This window comes from Pituophis catenifer, unplaced genomic scaffold, assembly GCF_029215685.1.
Source record: "Pituophis catenifer annectens isolate HBS135680 unplaced genomic scaffold, rPitCat1.0.hap2 SCAF_2, whole genome shotgun sequence".
Lineage (NCBI taxonomy): Eukaryota > Metazoa > Chordata > Lepidosauria > Squamata > Colubridae > Pituophis > Pituophis catenifer.
This window is the reverse complement of record NW_027256882.1, coordinates 26,490,025-26,506,090: the sequence shown is the minus strand read 5'-3', so window position 1 is coordinate 26,506,090 and position 16,066 is coordinate 26,490,025. Positions and strand designations below refer to the sequence as shown.

Here is a 16,066-nt window from a genome sequence, read left to right as displayed (position 1 = left end):
TTAAGAAGATGTTGTTTGAACAATTTTCGTGTGAGATATATATGAGCACCCACACTGTCACAAACATATAGTCTCTTCAACTTGGTCCAACACCTAGCAGCAGATTCCTCGCCACGAATATGGACAAGCTGCTGGTCATTCAGTGTCAGTCCAATTATGCAAAGAGCTCGTTTATTGTCTCTGTTAAACTTGGCCAATTTCTTCGCATCTTCATCAGGATCCCATGCTGTTACATCCGGTGGATAATTTACTACGTCCCACAGTCCTTCTCTACGCAAAAGTAGATTACATTTGGTAGACCAGGCTACATAGTTTGTTCCATCCGACCGGGTTATCATGGAAATATTCGATAATTGTTCTTGTGCCATCTTCACTTGGATTATATATCACAAACACAGTTGTTTGTATTATTTACATTAACTCTCAGGTCACTATATAGCTCTATTTAGCTCTGAGCAATCCTAGTTAGTTCTGGTTGGCTCTGGGCCCATAACCAATGTTAAGGATATTGTTGTGTTAACCAACCAGCAGAGCATAGAGCACAGGGAAACGGTGCTGAGAGCTATGAATAAAATACATACAAACTGGTTTATCAAAGTTTTTACTTTGTAGAAAAAAACAATCTCATAGTCTTTAAACAATCCAAGTCTTTGCCAGTCAAATCAGTCCAGTGATACAAAAGTCTTCTTACCATACAAAACAGCAGTAGATAATAAACAGCAGCACATTCACGCTGGTAACAGATCACGCTGGTAGCATATCCACCCACGATGATAGCATATCTACACACGATGGTAGCATATCATCAATGACTACATTTCAGCTCCCTTCTTAAATACAATTACAACAGAGCTTATCCAATCAGGATACAATGACTCAGCATTACAATAACTCAGCAGTACTTCTTAAAGTCATAGAATACATATTCATGTTAAAGTCATAGAACACATATATTGCCTGGACAACCTGTTAGACATACACCATATCCTAATATGTGTCATGGAAGCAGCCGTTATTTGCAGTTGCCTGGGATTCATCCTTGACCCCTGAGGTGGACTTCTGGAAGAAGTTGCCATTTTGCCAAAATTGCCTCAGGGCTAAAACGGTGGCTGCTTCTGCTTCATTGTCATGTGGGAGAGGGAGAAATTGCTCTGTTTTGCTACCTTAACACTGTGCAGACAGCCTTAAGGAATTGTGGGTGCACTGAAAATGATGGCTGCTTCCATGAGATCTTCAAAAGTTAAGTGTACGATGGGTGATGGGCTTGTGGGGAGTAGGCCCACGACCCGCTGCAAAAAAGAAGTGTAAAATTTCAAATGAAAAGCTACTCTGCCTTGCAAATGAACCTGGTGGAGAAGAGCTGTAAGAATATTGGGTTGAGGAGAAAAGGGAGCATGGCTTTGATCACAAAGCTCAGACTCGCCTCAAACTGCGAGAAGCGCAGCCAATGAATTTATTAATACATAAATGTGATAATAAAAATGTAACAAAGATCTTTGTCAACTCTTGCTCAGTTGTATGATCTCCATACATATAGTGGATTTCTAACAAACTACAATTGTTAACCTATTTGTAATCTGTCCGTTGTGCATTCTGCATCTCTGTGACCAATCTGTCTTCCTCAGCTTTCCTTGCCTCCTCAGTGTAAATTTAAATTTTCAATTTCAATCGTACATCAGTCCAGCCACTCTGTGCCTCTGATGATGTGAGCTGCAGATACTGTCAAAGTTGAGGTCGCGATAGATAGGAGACAGTGAGTAGACACCAAAGATTCAGAAAAAACCTGGGGATGAATTCCTTGAACATAAGAAGAACTTGGCTGATCAGTCTGAAAGCTAATGCTGAGTGTGGCACTTGGGGTATTTGAAGGTGCCTGTTACCCCTCTTCATTCTTCGGGCTCTGTGCCCCCCAATTTTATTGCTTCTTTTAAAAGATTGAGAAATTTCCAATTGATTTAATTGAAGAAAACTTCTCATTTTGTTCCCACTAATTCTTCTGGAGAAACAAAACTGAGGGATAGATGTAACTGAAGCCAGCATGGATTTGTTAAAAATAGAACATGCCAGACAAATCTTATTGCCTTTTAAAGTAAAATAACTAAAATTACTTCTTGGTAAGAGAAGCATGCAGTGGGATACCTCAAGGCTCAGTCTTAGGCCCAATAATGTTCAACATCTTGATAAATGATCTAGATGAGGGATAGAAGAGGAATTCATCAAATTTACTGATGACACCAGAGCTAATACTTTCAAAGGATCTTGACAGACTTGAGAATTGGGCCAACAGTATGAATGGATTTCCAGAGGAAAAATTGCAGACTACAGGAACCGTGTTCACGTTTAAAATTTGGAATTAACCACAGATATATTTTTTCAACTTCCAGAATACCTGAATAGCTTATAATTAAGCAAACTTTTCAAATTGTTATTTCCTCCCAGGGTTACCTTCGCTTTTCCATTACCTGATTTGGGGGTTGGGGTGGGGAGACCGTATCACGGTTTTTTAAAAAAAGAATAGAGTTAGTTTTCTTTTCTCTGCTTTACTCTTTAGAATTGCTTTGTCCGTTTTAACAGTATAATCAATTGCGAAAGTTATTTTCAAATTTCCCACAACTATGATTGATATTTTGTTAACAGTGGGAGAAAGTAATGCTTCCGTGGCCTTGTGGCCAGTATGACTATATGCTGTTATGCACGGAATACTACCTTCCCACCAAAGTGGTACCTATTTATCTACTCGCATTTGCAAGCTTTTGAACTCTTAGGTGGACAGGAGCTGGAGCAAGTAACGGGAACTCAACCTGTCACGTGGTGCTCGGGTTTCAAACCCAGGCTGTCAGCTTTCCAACTGACACTCAGTTATTGTGATGCACAACAATCCTTAAACCAAGGATGTGCAAATGCACAATCCCCAAACCTTGTCAGGTGTGTCAGAAGAGACTCTTGCTGCAGGAAAACACAGAATTTTTCCACCAGTCAAAATTTCAGGTAGTCCTTGACTTACGAGCACAATTGAGCCCAAAAGTTGCATTGTTAAGTGAGTTATACCCCATCTTATGACCTTCCTTGCCACAGTGAATCATTGCAGTTGATAATTAGTAATATAGTTGTTAAGTGAATCTGGCTTCCCCATTGATTTTGCTTGTCAAATGGTTGCAAAAGGGGATCACCTGACCTTGGGAAACAGCAACGGACATAAGTATGAACCAGTTGTCAAGCATCTGGATTTTGATCAATGTTCATAGGGATGCTACCAAGGTTGTAAGTGTGAAAAATGGTCATAACTCACTTTTTTCAGCATCATCGTAACTTTGAACAGTCAGTAAATGAACTTGTAAGTGGAGGACTGCCTGTATTAGCTTAGTTCCTTTCCAGATACACAGTTAAGATCTTAACACTTGGGTAGCTTTTCAATTATCAGGATTAAACCAACATTGGAAATGCAGGTAATCCTCGATTTACAACTGTAATTTAGCCTGCAATTACAATCGTAAGTCATGATGGTTATTAATGGGTCACCACACAATGTGCCCAATTCTACAACCTATTTGGTGGCAGTTGTTAAGCGCATGCAACAGTTGTAAAACAAACAGCCTGACTAGGTGGCTCAGCCTGACTAGGTGGCTCAGTGGCTAAGACACTGAGCTTGTTGATTAGAAAGTTCGGCAGTTCGGTGGTTCAAATCCCTAGTATAGGTCTTACGTGAATGCTACAATCATTAAGCAAACCCATTGTTCACTAGGGATAGAAGCATGGGTTTCTGGCAAAAATGTAAATCATGGTCATGTGACTTCAGGATGCTATGAAAGGCCACAACTGCAGGCTGGTTGCCAAGCACCCAAAATGTCATGTGACCCTGAGTGGAGCCCCCCACCCCCCAGTCCTCAGAAGTTCAAATCTGGGTCATAAGTTGTTTTTTGAATGGTTGCTAAATGGCTGGTCGTAAGACAAGGACTATCTGTAAGTCACAGACTTGGTCTTGTCGAAGTTCTGTGTCTACCATCTGCACAGCTATAGAAGAGCAATATTGTCAATAGCAGTAATTGCAAGAGGGATCTTGGAATCCTAGTGGACAATCACTTAAATGTCAGCCAGCAGTTGTGTGGCAGCTGTTAATAGAGCCAAGGCAGTGGTGGGCTGCAGTAACAGAGGGATAGAATCAAGATCACGTGAAGCATTAGTATCACTTTATAAAACCTTAGTAAGGCCACATTTGCAATATTGCATCCAGTATTAGTCACCGTGATATAAAAAAGATTTTGAGACATGGGGAAAAGTGCGTAGAAAAGAGCAAGAAAGATAGAGGGGACCGGAGACTAAAATATCCGATAAGCGGGTGCAGGAACTGGGTATGTGTAATTTAATGCAGAGAAAACAGCTAAGGGTGACATGATAGCAGTCTTTCAATAGGTTTTTTTTTTAATTTTATTTTTGTTTTTCATCAACATATTTAAATGTACAGTTTTTTATCCATCCTTATGCATTATTCACTTATCTTATTCTTTTAACTTCCATTAGCTAGTTAATTAATTGTTCAGGTCTGCTCTTTTACCATTTCGTTCCTTTGTTTTAATACCTTTCCTCTTTCTCTTCCCTTCTTTCTCCTCTTCTATCTTTCTACTTTCCTCATTCCTCCTCTCCTTCCCTTTTCTACTTCCTCTCCTCTTTCCCCTCTCCTCTCTTCTTCCTCCCTTTCTTACCCTCTCTACTACTCTTCTTTCTCCTTCTTTGTTCCTTTCCTTTTCCAGTTCTTCTTTTCTTCTCACCTCCCAACTCCCCTCCTTCCCCCTCTCTACTCCTCACCCCTTTTCCACTCCCTTGTTGTTTCCTTTTTCAATTCAATCTGAGATGGTATTCGAGCAGACCCGATTTCTATTTACATACATCTTCATTTCAAATTTCTTGTTTTCTTTACAATTATACATCTTCTAACATTCCTGTACCTTATTAATCAATCCATGTAGCATCTGGGTATAACATTTTTGTGCCATCATCTTCAAAATTTATCATCATTTCTTAACACATTTATTTTTGGAGCACTGAGCAGTCTTTCAATAGTTGAGGGGCTGACACAGAAAAGGGGGTTGACCTATTCCCCAAAGTGCCTGAAAGTAGGACAAAAAGTAACAGAGGGAGAATTATTTTTTAAAAAAACCCAACCTACAATTAAGAAGAAATTGTCAGTGAGAACAATTAATCGGTGGAACAAATTGCCTACATAACTTGTGGTTGTTCCATCAGTGGAGGCTTTTAAGAGGAGACTGGAGAGCCATTTGACTGGAATGATATAGGTTCTCCTGCTTGGAGAGTTGGTCCCTTCCAACTATTTCTCTGTAATTCTGTAAGAACTTCATGAACATTTAGGGCTCAGCATGTAGCTCATCTTCAGAAGCTTAAGTAGCTTCACATTTCACTCTTTTACTTGGCTCTGTTGCAAAGATAGGATGCTAGGAGTCTAAAACAACTTGATAGCATATAATCAGTGACAACATCTTGCAAACGCCTTAGGCAGAGACGGGACAAGCGTGTTTTTTCGCCTCCTGTCGGGAGATGGCGGTCACTTCTGCGCCTACAAAGCCATCAATACAGTAGCTGCATCTGTGGTTGATCCTTAAAGGAGTTAAAACCATCAAGTACTGTATTGCTAGAAAGGATTGAGGAAGAAGAGAAGCCCAGAGGAACTTCCTGTACCGGATCCCTCCTGGGTGGAAGGTGGCTTGCAGAGCAGCTTTTGTGCTCTTCCAAAAGTTGAAGCATCAGCTGGAAGGTGAGTTGAGGGCAAGTTGGAGGAGAGGCCAGAAGCAAGTTGGGCTATTTGGTTTGGATGCTGCCAACCGATGCACATTTATTTTTATTTTTTTGAAAAAAGTTTTTTATTTTTATTCCTTATACACATATTGTAAATGTACATTCTCTTATCCATAATGGATCATATATATACGTATTTTTTTCTAATGAAAGCATAAAAATAAGATTTTAATCACATTTGTGGTTGCTCTTCTACCCTCTCTTTTCCCTCTTTTCACAACAAACCTTTCTTTCTCCTCCCTCCCTCCCTCCTTTCCTCTTCTACTTTCTTCCTCTTCCTCTCCTCTCCTACTTCCCCTTCCTCTCCCCCACTCCTCCCCTCTTTTCCCCCTTTTTCACCTTCTCTCCTGCTCTTGTTCCCTTTCTTCTATTCCTCTCTCTCCCTCTCCTCCTCTTTCCTTTCTTTCTCCTTTGTTGTGCAATATTTCTCTTATTTGGTGTCCGAGCAACTCCAGTTTTCTAATAATCTATACTTTCTTTTCAATTTCTTTCCCATTTTACCCAATCTATCATTTCAGAATTGTACATTTATATTTATAATCTTCTTTCTTCCCCCTCCCCCAACCCCCTTTTCCATTTACTCTGGTGTCATCTGAGTTTCTATTTCTTTTTTATCTTATCCCTCATTTAACTTTATATTATCTATATCATTCATCTATCAACTTTTATTCATATTTCTTTTCTATCTATACGTAGAATCTTTCCCATGTCTTGGAATACACCGATTCCTTTTTATCTTTTATTCTTAGCATCAATATGTTCATTTCCGCTGTCAGCCCCAACGCACAGCTGCGTGTCGGGTTTGCCATTCCGATGGGTGCGGAGGTTCTGGCAGAGAGGCAGCTCCCATGGCACACTGGCTCTTCAGTGGCCACCTCCTGGCCACCAAGCAATGTGAAGATCCCTCCTTACCTGCCTCTTTGTCATCTCCTGGCCTGGCAGCAATCTTTCTGAATGGACTGGACAGCGAGTACAGCTGGGAGCTGTTGCATTCATTTGTGTGTGTGGAGTTTTCTTTATACACCGGAACCTGACATCCACACAATCTAAAATTGTTTTTATTACTTCACCTTCTGACGGAATTTTCTCTGTCTTCCAATTTTGTGCAAATACAATTCTTGCTGCTGTTATTAAATATATAATTAAGTATGCTTCTTCTTTGCTATATCTTTCTGGCAAAATACCCAATAGAAAAATCTCTGGTTTTAATTCTATAGGTTTATGTAACATTTCCTCTAACCATATCTGTAACCGGGGCACATTTATGATGGTCGTAACATCCCACCATCATGATTCCCATTTTTGACCTTCCCAGCTAGTTTCTCATAGGCAAAGTAAGTGAGGATGCCGGCAGGAAATTGCAAGTGACAGTCATGTGAAATTGCCTTTAACAACCCACAGTGGTTTGCTTAACAACTGCAGAGGAACAGATGTAAGTTGGCAGTTATGTGACATCATGCTTCATGATCGGGCTGCTTAGTGACACAGATGCCAGTCCCAAATGTGAGGACTACTTGAATGGGGATCGTGGACAGTAGGACAGTATTTTCTGTCCTTAAATGGAGCTGAGGATTTCCATGGGTATAACTGGTGTTTCAAATTTTGTAGAGGCTTTAGGCATCATTTCATCTGTTAAAGCCCCCACATCTCTATATTTAGAATAGAATAGAATAACAGAGTTGGAAGGGAGCTTGGAGATCTTCTAGTCCAACCCCCTGCCCAGGCAGGAAACCCTACACAAATTCAGACAAATGGTTATCCAACATCATCTTAAAAATTTCCAGTGTTGGAGCACTCACAACTTCTGCAGGCAAGTTGTTCCATTTATTAAATGTTCTGTCTTGTCAGGAAATTTCTCTTTAGTTCTAAGTTGCTTCTCTCCTTGATTGTTTCCACCCATTGCTTCTTGTTCTACCCTCAGGTCCTTTGGAGAATAGTTTGACTCCTTCTTCTTTGTGGCAACCCCTGAGATATTGGAACGCTGCTATCATGTCTCCCTTAGTCCTTCTCTTCATCAAACTAGACATACTCAGTTCCTGCAACCGTTCTTCATATGTTTTAGCCTCCAGTCCCCTGATCATCTTTGTTGCTCTTCTCTGCACTCTTTCTAGAGTCTCAACATCTTTTTTACATTGTGGCAACCAAAACTGAGTACAATATTCCAAGTGCGGCCTTACGAAGGCATTATAAAGTGGTATTAACACTTCATGTGAACTTGATTCTACCCCTCTGTTTATGCAGCCCAGAACTGTGTTGGCTTTTTTGGCAGCTGCTGCACACTGCTGGTTCATATCTAAATGGTTGTCCATTAGGACTACAAGATCCCTCTCACAGTTACTACTATTGAGCAAGGTACCACATGTATGGTACCTGTACATTTTGTTTTTCTTGTCTAAATGTAGAACCTTACTTCTTTCACTGTTGAATTTCATTTTGTTAGATAGCGCCCAATGTTCAAGTCTGTCAAGATCTTCTGTATCTTGAGCCTATCTTCTGGAGTGTTGGCTATTCCTGCCAGCCTGGTGTCATCTGCAAATTTGATGAGTTCTCCATCTATCCCCTCGCCCAAGTCATTGATGAAGATGTTGAAGAGTACTGGGCCTAAAACACAGTCTTGGGGTACTCCACTGCATACTTCCCTCCATGTAGATGCAGTTCCATTGAGGACTACACGTTGAGTGCGGTTGGTCAGCCAGTTACAAATCCATCTGGTGGTGATGCTGTCTAACACACATTTTTCTACTTTATCTAGAAGTAGGTTATGGTCTACTTTATCAAATGCTTTACTGAAGTCCAAGTAAATTATATCGACATCATTCCTCTGGTCCACTAATTTTGTCACTTTGTCAAAGAATGAAATAAGATTAGTTTGGCATGATCTGTTATTGATAAATCCATGTTGGCTTTTGGTTATTACTTTGTTTGCTTCTAGGTGTTTGGTGATTCGTTGCTTGATTATCTTTTCCAGAATCTTCCCTGGTATCGAGGTCAGGCTGATAGGTCTGTAGTTTCCTGGATCTGGTTTTTTTTCTTTTTTGAAGATGGGAACTATATCAGCTCTTTTCCAATCCTCTGGCAGTTCCCCTGTGGTCCAGGATCTTTGAAAGATATAGTTCAGTGGTTCTGAGATCTCGTCTGCCAGTTCCTTCAGAACCTTGGGGTATAATCCATCTGGTCCTGGTGATTTGAACTCGTCTAGGGTAGACAGGTGTTCATTTACCATTTTCTTTCCTATTTTAACTTGTGTTCCTAATCTGTGTTTTGTGGTGCTGTTTTTGATAGGTTGGACTGTTTTTTCCTTTTCTGTAAAGACAGATGCAAAAATGAGTTAAGTAGTTCTGCTTTCTCCCTGTTGCTTGGTTCAGAAGGTTTAACTGTAACCATTTTGGGACATTTTTCAGGCTGAAAACATGGATTTTTCACATATATACATTTGTAGGTGTAAATGTAATTCTCTCTGCAGTTGGATAATCTATCCCCAGTGCTTCCAGATATACAGTCATGTAAAAACAAAGTACACCCTCTTTGAGTTGTATGGTTTTATATATCAGGACATACTAAAAATCATCTGGTCTTTACACTCTTAAAAGTAGGTAAATACAACTTCAGATGAACAACAACACATGACATATAACATCACGTCACCATCAATGGTGGGTTTCACTTACCTTTGCTAATGGTTCGTGCACATGCACCACTTCTGCGCATGCGCAGAGTGTATTTGATGATGTCTGGGCGGGTGGGCGGAGCCTCTCACCACCGCTACTACTGGTTCAGCTGAACTGGGCCGAACCGGTAGCAACCCACCACTGGTCACCATGTATTTTACAAAAGGAAAGCCAAAATGGAGAAGCCACGTGTGAAAACTAATACTTTATGATTCAATATCTTATAGAGCCACTTTTAGCAGCAATAACTTCAAGGAATTGTTTTCTGTATGACCAAAAACAGTCTCTTGCATTTTTGCGGAGGAATTTTGGCCCACTCTTCTTTGCAACATTGTTTCAGTTCATTGAGGTTTGTGGGCATTTGTTTATGCCCAGCTCTCTAGAGGTCACACCACAGCATTTCAATTGGGATGAAGTCTGGACTTTGCTACTGCAACACCTTGATTCTTTTCTTTTTCAGCCATTCTGTTGTAGATTTGCTGGTGAGCTTGGGATCATTGGCATGGAAACAAAAGAGATGGGATTTCTTTGCTCTACCAGCGTAAGACTAGTGTAAAACTAGCACTGATAGAGCAAAGAATACATCTGATCTCTTGTTTCCATGACAATTCTTTCCTCCCCAGCCAGAGTAAACCACGACAATATCTTCTTAGATCTCTTCACCAGCATAAAACTAGTGCCGGTGTAGCTAAGAAGAAATCATAGTAGTTTATGCTGACTGGAAAGAAAAGGATTGCAACGGAAGCAAAATAGGCATGATTTCTTCTTAGCCCTGCTAGCACTAGCTTTACATTAGTCTTGCGCTGGTAGAGCAAAGAAGAAATCTCATCTCTTTTGCTTCCATGGCAATCCTTTCCTCCTCAGCCAGGGTAAATCACTAACGATTTATGCTGCCTGGAGTTAAAGGATTGCCATGGAAACAAAAGAGTTTCTTCTTCTTCTTCTTGATTATGCCACGTGGCCCAGCTGACTTCCTGAGCTCGTCAGAAATTTTGTAAGTGAATGGTGATTGGGGACTGGGGTTGGGGAGGAATCCATAGTATATTGCAAAGCAGGCCAACATACTGGGGTCTGGGGCTTTTGAGGACTGACTGGGCAAGATGGAAGGGAAATAGGTGGGTGGGTATGCTGCAGCATCTCTGCAGTGAAGGAGTCAAGGACCTCGGGGTGGGAGGCACTAAAAAAATTCAACTTTGGAGTGGATTCGTATTTAGAATTTGGGGGACTGTTGTAACTTCAAACAGTCGTTGAATGGTCTGTCGTACCTAAAGGATTACCTGTACTTCTTTTTTTCACATCTTCTGCAACCCTTTCATAAAGAATAAAACTTACACTTTCTTTTGAATCTTACAGACAAAGATGATGCCAATATAAGCACACTGGACAACTGAGAATAACAAGCAACACTGAAAAGCAAAGCAAATTGAAGCAGAAATAAAAATATTTTCTATTTCCTTCAGAAAACCACAGAATTTGTCTACTTCATCAGCATGTAAGAGACAGAAAAGAGAAAATCATGAAGAGATTTGCAGCTGGAAAAAGTAGATTATATAGAATTTAAGAATACGTTACTCGAAAAGGTCAAAGGAGATCATTTTTCTGTTCAGAAAAAGAGGGAAATATCTGGAAGCCAGTGGGGAAGAAAATGTCAATTGGATAATCACATATGGAATCCAGAAATGCAGGCACGAACAAAATAAGGAATCACACATATTTTTGATGACCTCAAGAATGTCAGTGATGGAAAAGCTCCATAGATGTGCCTATTGTGGGAAAAGTAAAGAGTTCAAATCACAAGAGGATCCACAGTGAACAAAGGCCATATAAATACTCTGAATGTGGCAAAACCTTAGTTAGAATAGCTCCCTTGCGATTCATAGAAGGATCCTCTGGGTAGAGATGCCCTACAACTGCTCCCAATGTGGTAAATGCTTTTGCAAGCATGGCAACTTTGTGATACATCAGAGGATTCATACCAGGGAGAAACCATATAAGTGTCCAGACTGTGGAAAACGTTTCACAGCAAATTCCCACCTGGTGATACACCAGAGGACTCACACAGGAGAGAAACCCTTTGAATGTCCTGATTGTGGGAAAAGTTTCAGTCAGAATTCCCACGTAGTGATACACCAGAGGACTCACACAGGAGAGAAACCCTTTGAATGTCCTGATTGTGGGAAAAGTTTCCGTAAGAATTCCCACCTAGTGATACACCAGAGGACTCACACAGGAGAGAAACCCTTTGAATGTCCTGATTGTGGGAAAGGTTTCTGTATGAATTCCCACCTAGTGATACACCAGAGGACTCACACAGGAGAGAAGCCCTTTGAATGTCCTGACTGTGGGAAAAGTTTCAGTCAGAATTCCCACCTAGTGATACACCAGAGGACTCACACAGGAGAGAAACCCTTTGAATGTCCTGATTGTGGGAAAAGTTTCAGTCAGAATTCCCACCTCATTATCCACCAGAGGACTCACACAGGAGAGAAACCCTTTGAATGTCCTGATTGTGGGAAAAGTTTCCACAGGAATTCCAGTCTGGTGTTACACCAGAGAACTCACACAGGCGAAAAACCCATTGAATGTCCTGATTGTGGGGAAAGTTTCATTGCAAATTCCCACCTGGTGATACAACAGAGCTCTCACAGAGAAGAGAAACCCTTTAAATGTCCTAAAAAACCTTTTCAATGTCCTGAAAAACCTTTTCAATGTCCACATTGTGGAAAAAGTTTCAGTCTCAATTCCAGCCTGGAGAACCACCAGAGAACTCACATAGGAAAGAAACCGTTTGAGTGTCCAGATTGTGGGAAACATTTCCGTTACCATTTTAACCTGGTGAATCACCAGAGGATTCACACAGGGGACAAACCGTACAAGTGTCCAGAGTGTGTGAAATGTTTCAGTCAGAAATCCTCTTTGGTGGCACACCAGAGGACTCACACAGGAGAAAAACCTTTTGAATGTTCTGATTGTGGGAAAAACTTCAGTCTCAGTTCCAGTCTGGTGAAACATCAAAAGACTCACACAGGAGAGAAACCACACAAGTGTCCAGTTTGTGAGAAAAGTTTCAGTTACCGTTCTAACCTGGTGAGCCACCAAAGGACTCACACAGGAGAGAAACCATATGAGTGTCCAGACTGTGGGAAAAATTTCAGTTACCGTTCTAACCTGGTGAGCCACCAGAGGACTCACACAGGAGAGAAACCATATGAGTGTCCAGATTGTAGGAAAAGTTTCCGTATGAATTCCCACCTAGTGATACACCAGAGGACTCATACAGGAGAGAAACCCTTTGAATGTCCTGATTGTGGGAAACGTTTCAGTGAGAATTTCAACCTGATGATACACAAGGCAACACATACACAAGAGAAACCGTATGAATGTCCAGAGTGTGGGAAAAGTTTCAGTTATTGTTCTCACCTTGTGAACCACCAGAGAATTCACACAGGAGAGAAACCCTTTGAATGTCCTATCTGTGGGAAAAGCTTTAGTGATAATTCCAACCTGATGAAACACCAGAGGACTCACACAGGAGAAAAACCCTATGAATGTCCAGATTGTGGGAAAAGTTTCAGTCAGAATTCCTACCTAGTGATACACCAAAGGACTCACACAGGAGAGAAACCCTTTGAATGTTCTGATTGTGGAAAAAATTTCAGTCAGAGTTCCCACCTCATTATCCACCAGAGGACTCACACAGGAGAGAAACCCTTTGAATGTCCTGTTTGTGGGAAAAGTTTCCGTAGGAATTCCAGCCTGGTGTTACACCGGAGAACTCATACAGGCGAGAAACCCTTTGAATGTCCTGATTGTGGGAAAAGTTTCATTGCAAATTCCCACCTGGTGATACACCAGAGAATTCACACAGGAGAGAAACCCTTTGAATGTCCTGAATGTGGGAAAAGTTTCAGTCGGAATTACCACCTAGTGATACACCAGAGGACTCACACAGGAGAGAAACCCTTTGAATGTCCTGATTGTGGGAAAGGTTTCAGTCTCAATTCCACCCTGATTCAACACCAGAGGACTCACACAGGAGAGAAACCCTTTGAATGTCCTGAGTGTGGGAAAAGTTTCAGTCAGAATTCCAGCCTGCTGATACACCAGAGGACTCACACAGGAGAGAAAACCTTTTAATGTCCTGATTGTGGGAAAGGTTTGAGTCTCAATTCCTACCTGGTGATATACCAGAGGATTCACACACAAGAGAAGCCGTACAAGTGTCTGGATTGTGGGAAAGATTTCAGTATTTTGTCTAATCTTTACACACAGGAGAGAAAACTTTCAAATGTCCCGCTTGTGAACAATGCTTTAGGCGTAAATCATCTCTGATTGCTCACAAGAAAATGCACATGAGGCAAATATTGAACTGTTTAGAGAAAGCTTGAAATTCATTTCTGATCTCCCATTTGGAGTATAGATGAGAAATTGTCAAGAGATCTCAGGATTAGACCTGTAGGTGGAGAGAGAAAAATGGAAAATATTTGTTTGATAAAGACTAACTACCTGTTTCTGATTATCAACAGTATTTTCTGGATGTTTGCATTTGCAGAAGTCGTGGAATTTCTGCAAACAGGCCTTTGGGTGGTGTTTTTTGTATTTTGATTATGGAATTCCGACATGTGGAGTTTCAGCCTTCTATGTTGGTGAACTCCAGATTTTGAACCTCACAATTTCCCAGCCAGCATACAAGTAATCCTCGAGATACAACTGTAATGAGAACTATTATGGATTCATTTAGCAATGGCAACAGTGCTTTGGTTAACTAACCCCATCCCATGCTGTCTGTTATGCAGCTATTAAATGAATGTGCAAGTTGCTAAATAGGACACTGGCTACCTCAGTGTTCGGGAAAACTCTCGGAGGCTTAGTCCAGGCCCAGGCTTCCCCGCTTCCCCCCAGGCAACCCTAGGACTCCTCCACTCCCCACCAGACACCTATTGCTCTGGTTCCCAACCCTTGATTCCCCAAAGGCATCCCTAGGCCTCCTCCACCCCCACCCTCCAAGACACCTATTGCTCTGGTTCCCCCAAGGCAGGGTGAAATGCTACCGGTTTGCTCTGGTTCGGGGGAAGCCCCCTCCCTAGGCGTTTTCCTACTCCCACTGGCTCCCTGCAGGCCTTAGGCCATTCTGTCATGGGGCCTACCAATTACGATTACACCTTGCAGCAGCTGTTAAACAAGACTGCTTTGCTTAATTGCAGACTTAGGCTTTCCTTCCAAAGGCCTCCCATAACCCAGGTCTCCCCAGCACTTTCCTTCCCTCACAGAGTCTCCCCAGGCCTCTTTCATAAAACAGGGTCCCTCGAGTCCTTAGGTCGAATTCCAACCCTACCAGGCCTCATAGCGTCCTCCTCTTTATCTTTTGAAGACATCTGAACCTTATATTGGGGAAGGAGGGTAGGACGGAAATCTCTCAGCTGTATGACTATTTCATGGAAGCAGCCGTTATTTTCACTGTGCCTGGGATTCATCGCTGGGCCCTGAGGTGGATTTGTGGAAGTGGCTGCCATTTTGCCACAACTGCCTCAGGGCCAAAATGGCGGCTGCTTCTGGGTCATTGTCATGCAGGAGAGGGAGAAACTGCTCTGTTTCGCTACCTTAACACTGTGCAGAAAGCCTTAAGGAATTGTGGGTGCACTGAAAAGGATGGCTGCTTCCATGAGATCTTGAAAATTTACGTGTGAAATAGGTGATGGGCTTGTGGGGAGTAGGCCCGAGGCCCAGTGAAAAAAAGCAATGTAACATTTCAAATGAAAAGCTATTCTGCCTTGCAGATGAACCTGGTGGAGAAGAGCTGTAGGAATACTGAGTTCAGGAGAAAAGGGATTGTGGCTTTGATCACAAGAACTCCAGGTTTATTAGCAACTCCTGCTGGGATCTCCTCTTCTTGGAAATGCCTGCTTGTTACTGCTTGTTACACTAAGATGATTACAGGCCTGAAGACTAAAACTTAACAGTATGAAGAATGGTTGCAGGATTTGGGTTTTGCTAGTTCAGAGAAAAGAAGGACTGGGGGGTTGGGTGGGGGGACATGATAGCAGTATTCACTGGAATTCAAGAGGCTGCCACAAAGAGGAGGGGGGGGTCAACTTATTTTCCAAAGCACCTGAGGGCAGGACAAGAAACAATGGATGGAAACTAATCAAGGAGAGAAGCAACCTGGAAATAAGGAGAAACTTCCTAACAGTGAGGACAATTAATCAGTGGAACAGCTTGCCTTCAGAAGTCATGGGTGCTTCATGGGTGGGTGCTTCTTAAAAACTGGAGGTTTTAAGAATAGACTGTACAGTACCTTGTCTGAAATGGTTTCCTGCCTGAGCAGGGGGTTGCACTAGAAGACCTCCAAAGGCCCTTCCAGCTCTATTCTGATTGATTGACTATCACTGAAAGTTGTATCTTATGATTTATGTTAATTGTATTTTATGATTATGATAATGATTTATTATTTGTTACTTGTTTGCACACGGAGAGCTTATGTACCAGAGACAAATTCCTTGTGTGTTCAATCATACGTGGCCAATAAAGAATTCTATCCTATCCTATCCCATCCCATCCCATCCCATCCCATCCTTCTCCCACGGTTGTGG

The 16,066-nt window shown here is 41.7% G+C and overlaps 1 pseudogene; it reads left to right on the top strand.

The window, feature by feature from the left end:
- The first annotated feature begins 11,375 nt into the window (after positions 1-11,375).
- Positions 11,376-13,808, top strand: LOC139310020 (zinc finger protein 850-like; annotated as a pseudogene).
- Positions 13,809-16,066: the final 2,258 nt, after the last annotated feature.